Source organism: Dermacentor silvarum, chromosome 8 (genome assembly GCF_013339745.2).
Source record: "Dermacentor silvarum isolate Dsil-2018 chromosome 8, BIME_Dsil_1.4, whole genome shotgun sequence".
Taxonomy (NCBI): domain Eukaryota; kingdom Metazoa; phylum Arthropoda; class Arachnida; order Ixodida; family Ixodidae; genus Dermacentor; species Dermacentor silvarum.
In genome coordinates this window covers 62,072,483-62,079,757 of record NC_051161.1, presented here as the reverse complement: position 1 = coordinate 62,079,757, position 7,275 = coordinate 62,072,483, and the positions used below count along the sequence as shown (strand labels likewise).

Here is a 7,275-nt window from a genome sequence, read left to right as displayed (position 1 = left end):
AGACTATAAAATTTTTGCAAAGGTATTATCAAACAGACTACAATTTTCAATGTCTATTCTTATTGGTTCTCACCAAACCTGCGGCCTGCAAGGCCGCTCAATACAAACAAACATACACATCGCCCGTACAGTACTGGAACATTGTTCCAGTTCTTATGATCAGCTAGCAATGCTACAAGTAGACTTAGCTAAGGCTTTTGACAGGGTTCGTCATTCTTTTCTCTTTTCTCTTCTCGAGCATGCTAACGTAGGCTCCGTTATATTTCAAGGTGTGAAATTGTGTTATAATGATTGTTCAACTCGTTTGATTGTCAATGCTCACCTGTCCAAGCCTGTGTCAATTCATTCCTCTGTGAAGCAAGGGTGTCCCTTGTCGCCATTGCTTTTTGCCCTTTACTTGGAACCACTTTGTTTAAACGTTATTCACTCTACTAATATTCATGGTTTCAGTGTTTTTGGAACAGAGGTGAAAGTTCTGGCATATGCAGACGACCTCGCTTTCTTTTGCACGGACAAGCCCAGTATCACAAATGTGGTGTCTAAAATAGAGGAATTTGGAGCAATTTCTGGTGCACGAATGAACCGTGCTAAAGGTTTGGGGCTTTGGTTTGGCTCATGGATATTTAAACCGACATATTTTGCTGGCATTGAGTGGACTTGTCAACCACCAAAATACCTGGGCGTTCCATTGGATGCATATAAGTCAAGTGCACATTACTGGAGAGAACGTGTACCAACCCTAAGACGCTATGCCCAAACATTCGTTCCACATAATCTCTCAATCTTTGGCAGAGCTAAAGCGCGCAACTTATTTTTGGCAACAAAACTCTTCTATGTGCTGCAAATAATTCATTGTTCCAGGGTTTACATACAGCAGTTTCACCGAATATTTGCAACCTTTATTTGGTCATCATCTTATGAGCCAATGAGGCGTGACAATATTTTCAGACCGGTTAGTGCAGGCGGTCTTGGCCTGGTTCACCTTTATGTTAGACAATTAGTGTCTCGTTTCGTCTTTTTTCGCGACTGTTCTCATCCATTACTTCGGGCATTCTTGCAAGTTAATCTCGTCAACGTTTTACCAAATTTAGTAATTTCGACAAATTTTGCTTCACATCCATATTTGCAGGGATTCATGCGTGAAGTGTGTCTCTCAGTGCGTTTTCTTGCAGTGAGGTTCTCAAATGAGTACTTATTCTCTATCTCAAGGAAAAATCTGTATAAAGATCTAATTCATATGCTTTTTAAACCTCCGTTATACCGATCGCTGTACATCGGCTTACCTGGAGATGACGTCCTTACACGGGTCTGTAAAATGCCTATTCCTCCTCACACTAAAACATTCTTCTTCAAAGTGCACACTGACACGTTACCTGTTAAAACCTAGTTAAATCGGAAAGGAATCTTTGTATCTTCGATAAACTGTCGTCTCTGTAATGTACCGGAAACCATAGAACACTGTTTTATTGATTGCAAGGATGCCATATTGTTTTGGGACGTTCTCCAAAGGACTTTAAAAAAGGATTTTGATATAAATGCTTATACAATACGATATCTGATACAACCTCAATGTGACGATGTGCCTTTTGATATGCTCCTGCTTATGGCGTTGCACAGTTTATGGAAAACTCGCATGCTAGATCGGAATGCAGAACCAATTGTATCTTCGAAGTCACATTTCATTCGGATGATTTCACAGCTGAAAGACTTTTATGATCAGAGAGACTCCCAACCAGACTGGTATCCGTTGTTGTTGAAGTGTATCATTTTGCCTCCCTTTTAGAGAACTCTTACCGTAATACCGACGGCAGTCCAACATTCTTGAAAGGGTCGTCGTATAGCAGCTGCCTAGACCTTACTTTGGTGTCGCGATGCCTTACTTCGAGCGTCCACTGGTTTACTGACTTGGAAACGCGCGGAAGTGATCATATTCCTACTTACATTGCCATCAAAGGTCTAAGCAATATGTTTTCCCCTATGGTCTCTCGAACAATTGATTGGCCCGCATTTCAAGCCTCGGTGAACGCCGAATGCCAGAGAGGTCTTGTACATAGCATAGAGCTTGTGATTGCGGACGCGGTGCATGCTGCAACGCGCTGTTTCTCATGGTCACCTGCTCACTCTGACTTCGACATTGAATTAGAAAGGCTTCGCGCAGTACGTCGGCGTGCCGAGAAGAGATACAGACGCACAAAGTCGATTCTAGACCTTAGGGAGGCCAGGCGCACGCAGAAGAAAATACGTCGTCGCATGGACAAATTAGACAACGAACGATGGCATTCATTCTGTAACTCGTTGGACCCCCGCAAAGCACTCTCTCGCGTATGGCGAACTCTCCAGGGCCTTCGCTCTTCTCCTCAGCAACGCCACCCCTTTAAGGCACTGGCGCTCCACCAAGGCTGTCGAGAAGTGGATGTTGGAGAAGACTTTTGTGCGGAAATTGCAAGCGGCAGAACGCTACAAAAGGATCTGGAATTGTACGAAGTTCCCCTCATGCAAGTTTCGGCAATGGACGAACTTTTCTCCATGGAAGAAATGGAGGCTGCTTTAGCCATTTGCAGGCGTTCCTCTTCGCCCGGACCCGACAACGTAACATATGCTGCTCTCCGCCACCTTGATCATGAAGCACGAGAGATCCTGCTGCATCATCTCAATGTCTCATGGAGTGATGGTGTTGTTCCCCCTGAGTGGAAGCGTAGCCGTCTTGTACCAATCTTAAAGCAAGGCAAGTCGCCCCTTGAACTGAAATCCTATCGGCCTATTGCTCTCGCCAGCTGCGTTGGCAAGTTGATGGAAAGGATGATCCTCACGCGCCTCGAGTGGTTTCTTGAACATTACAATGTTTATCCAGACGCGATGACAGGTTTTCGACGTGGTCGTTCGTCGGTTGACAACGTCATTGATCTCGTGTCGTCGAATCAACAACAAAAATCATCGAAACGCATCTCGGTAGCGCTATTTTTAGACGTGAGGGGTGCTTATGATAATGTCTCCCATGAAGCAATTCTTGACGCCCTCGTGGCAGCTGAAATCGGAGGCCGCACTTTTCGGTGGATTCGTAGCTACCTGACCCAAAGGAGCTTCTTTGTAGTCACTGAAGATGGTCAAACTACCGACCACTATACCAACCGTGGGGTTCCACAAGGTGGCGTTTTGAGCCCAGTTTTGTTCAACCTAGCTCTGATTGGGCTGGCGGAATCCTTGCCACAGCCTGTCAATCTATCAATTTACGCAGATGACATCTGCATCTGGGCTTCTGGAGTAACTCGCCCGCAAGTTCGCGCAAGGTTACAAAAGGCTGCAACGATGACGTCTGCTTATCTTCAGAGACAAGGTCTCGGCGTTTCAACAGAAAAATGCGCGTTAGTCGCCTTCACGCGAAAATCGATGGCCGAATATCCTGTGTCTATTAATGGCCAGCCTATTTTGTCCAAAAAGAACCATCGGTTTTTAGGGATCACTGTTGACCGCGACCTCTCCTGGAGCCCCCATGTATCCTACCTAAGGAAAAGACTCCTCTCGATCAGTCACCTCTTCAAAGCCATCGCCGGAAAAGCATGGGGACCGTCGGTGCGTTCTATGCTGCAACTATACAAAGCGCTTTTTATGGGGTTCTTGCGCTACAGCACCCCGGTGTTGTCAAGCGCCCGGAGAACTAACCTCAGAGTGCTTGAGAGCATGCAAGCTCAAGCACTTAGAACGTGTCTTGGCCTACCGCGATGCGCCTCAACAGCTGCAACAATTGCCATCGCCAGGGAACATCCCATCAGAACGTATGTCGCCACAGACACCCTTCGAAATCATCTTCGGCACCTTTCCCGACTACAGTCTCAACGCCTCGCTTCTCTCTCGGAAAGTAGGCCAGATGCAACTTTTTCGGGCACTGTAACCTCCTATCGATCTTCTCTTCCATCGGACTTCACACCTGCCGCAATACCACCTTGTCCTTTGTGGTGTCTCCGGCAGCCACAAGTGCGGCTCTCAATTCCAGGAGTTACAAAGAAGTCCGACTTGCCAACTTGTGCCCTGAATCAAGCTGCTCTACATATGCTGCATGATTTCTACTTTGATCGAATTCACATTTATACAGATGGCTCTTCGACTCTGACCAGCTCTACTGGTGCGGTAGTTATTCCGTCGGCATCATTCTGCAAGAAGTTCAAGATCAGCCACGTCACAACATCGACAGGGTCTGAACTTGCCGCCCTTCGTAGCGCAGTGCTTTATGTGCACGAACAATCACCAAATAATTGGGCTATATTCTGTGACTCAAAGGCAGCCCTACAGTCACTTTTATCAGCTCTGCGCCGCAGCCCACATGAACAATTGGTAGCAGAGATACGAGTACGCTACCATCAAGCGGTGGTCAGAGGCCACGACATTGTATTTCAGTGGCTACCTGGGCACTGCAACATCACTGGCAATGAATGTGCCGACAAAGCTGCCCGTGAAGCACATGACGAATATGAAAGAATCCCCATACCATTGTCAAGAACGGACGCAGCGCGGCACCTCAGCAGTCTTGCCCATACTATAACTCTAGGAAAATGGCATACACCAGAGTTTACTAACCGGCGCCTATATGCCATGGACCCACAGATGCAATTACGACTTTTACCCGGTTTTAAACGACGTGAAGAAACCTTAATGTGCCGCCTGCGATTAGGAGTTTCTTTTACGAACTCCTATTCATTCCTAATTGGAATGGCGGACAGTGCGAACTGCAGCACATGTGGTGTTGAGGAAACCACCAGACATCTCTTATGTGACTGCCCTAGATACGAAGAAGAGAGGATTGCCCTTCGGACTGCTTTGGGGCACTTAGACGACAGGCCTTTTACGGAGGAGAAGATCTTGGGCCCGTGGCCTCGTGCGTCTTCTATGTACAGGGCTACAAAGGCGCTGCTGCGCTTTTTGAAGTGCACAAGCCTACATGACCGCCTGTGATGAAACTTAGCCATGAACGCTTGAGTGTAAATGTGTGAGGTGTGAACTCTGAACTTCTCTCTTCCTTCTCCTCTTTCAATCCCTTCTCCCTCTTCCCCAGTGCAGGGTAGCCTACCGTGCTCAGCCTGGTTAACCTCCCTTCCTTTCCCTTATGACTTCTCTCTCTCTCTCTCTCTCTCTTACCGTAATAATTGTACTGTGAAGTGTTTGTTTTGTGCTTGTAGACGCGGCTGACTGTTTTGGCCGCTATGGAAATATCTTACGTATTCGTAATAAATACCATGAAAGAAAAAAAAAGCGTTTGTGGCGCAATGGGTTAAACGCTCGGCGATCTATCGTCGCGGACCGAAAGGTCGTGGGTTCGATTTCCAAATTTTGCATGTTTGTGGAACTTTTTCTTCTGGTTTCTTTCTTTGTATTATGTTCTATGACGTATTTCCGTGACGGAAATACGTCAGTGAAGTCTTGGTGGACCCCGGCATAAAACACTTTCGTGTTAAAAAAAATGAAAAGGTCAAGCGAAAGAAGCATGTTTCGGCAAACCCGTTTCTACAGATTGCGGCTCCTGCGCGGTGTCGACGTCACAAGCACGATCGTTATCAATTTCGGTAATGACCCTTCCGGGGCCTGCGACGATGTGCGGGGGTCGGCGGGCTACTGAAAGAGACCGATGCAGTTTACTTTGTTTAATCCGTTGCGTAAAAACCGCATAGCGTCCGTGCTGCAGTCTGGTAATTCCAAACTGCCCAGACCTCGAAACCTGAAACCAGCGATGCCTTGCAAAGTTTTCCTAGGGGCAATCATATTGGTCTATCACACTGGTCCTTTGGGTTTCAGAGAGGTGAAGAGTGGTCGATGAGGACCTTACAAAATAGGTTATTTCACCATATAAAGCTGTGCGCTTTCCTAGACTGATTTTACAGACAGCGAGAAAGCGTTGTTTTTTATTATGAAACTGGCACACAGAATTAATCAATTATCCGTTTTTTCCCCTGTACACGAGGAGGGCACTGGTTGAATGCTTAATCACCCTTTCTATTCTGTGCTTCGTTTCTAGTGCGCATATCGGTTTTTAACTGCTCATGATCTGTATAGAAAGATTTTACTGCGCAAAGCTGTTAGCAGCAAATGAGACAGCATTTTGAGAAAATGGAAGCGACAAATATTTATGTTAGATTTAGCACATGGCTTGACCAAATTAATCAGATGGAATGCTTGTTGTACCCTTTGATGCCATACTCTAGCGTAATACAGTAGAACTTTGTTGATATTATCGCGTTTCGCACGATTTCCTGGCACTATGGTTCGCGGTTAAGAACACCAAAATTGACGTAATACAGTTACTTTTTTTTTACCGGTTAAGACGTTCCCGAAAACAAAATCTTTCGGCGCCAGCGTTCGCAAAATCGCTAAACTGTCATCGTATGATACGTTTTCAGACCGCGAGATCCCACGTGAACAAGAATAGAAACGAGACACGCGCGATTGAGAGCCGTAGGCGCCCGCCACGGCAGTTTCCTCACAGTACTCGCTCGCCCATGTCACGCTGGCATGCACTGGTTCTGTTTCCGATACCAACAAAACTCGCCGATCTTCACACCTCGCATTCACAGTTATCGTCGTCAACCCTACTGTGATAAGCATCTTCAGCTATCTGTTTCACGGCGCGTGTGGCATAGTGCCGTTGGAAGTGTACTGTATGCTTCTATAATTGGCGATAATCCAAACGCACCGCCGTTACCTGCTGCATGTGGTGCTAAGTGAGCATCGCATTTCGCTCACGCAGCATCGTATCCCGGCGTGTTTCCCGTTGTCGTCTCAAAATACAACACTATAGGAGAACAACACAGTGCGTCTCTAGTCGCTCGAGCCCCACTATATATACCTCCGCACGCGTCGGCGTGTTGTGCTGCAACGAGAATTCTCGTGAAGTGCATGCGCGTGTCATACTTTCCCGCCAAAAATGCCCGGACCGAAGGAGCTGCTGACCCAAGCCGAATTCGAGCAGCGCAAACGTGAGCTTGCGGAAGTCGCGAAATCGACAACATGCGTCTCGGGCCGCTCGGCGCGCGCTGTCGTCTCGCGCTGCAGCAATTCACGCAACGCTTCGCATTACGTAGATATCAGCTTTCGTAGCGTCTGCCAAATTAACAGTGACTTCGGATCGTACGTTTTCCTCGTTAGTACGCTTTTTCTAGCTTTTTTTTTCCAGAACGTATGCTAGACTCCGCTCCTATCCTTACGGGCATGGCTGCAGAACACCATAAATCTAAATTCCGATGGCAGAAACAAGTCGACAAGATTTTATCAATGACCAGCAACATGTCC

The 7,275-nt window shown here is 46.8% G+C and overlaps 1 pseudogene; it reads left to right on the top strand.

Moving 5' to 3' along the window:
* The first annotated feature begins 855 nt into the window (after window positions 1-855).
* On the top strand, window positions 856-1,783 carry LOC119462678 (uncharacterized; annotated as a pseudogene).
* The last annotated feature ends 5,492 nt before the right edge of the window (window positions 1,784-7,275 follow it).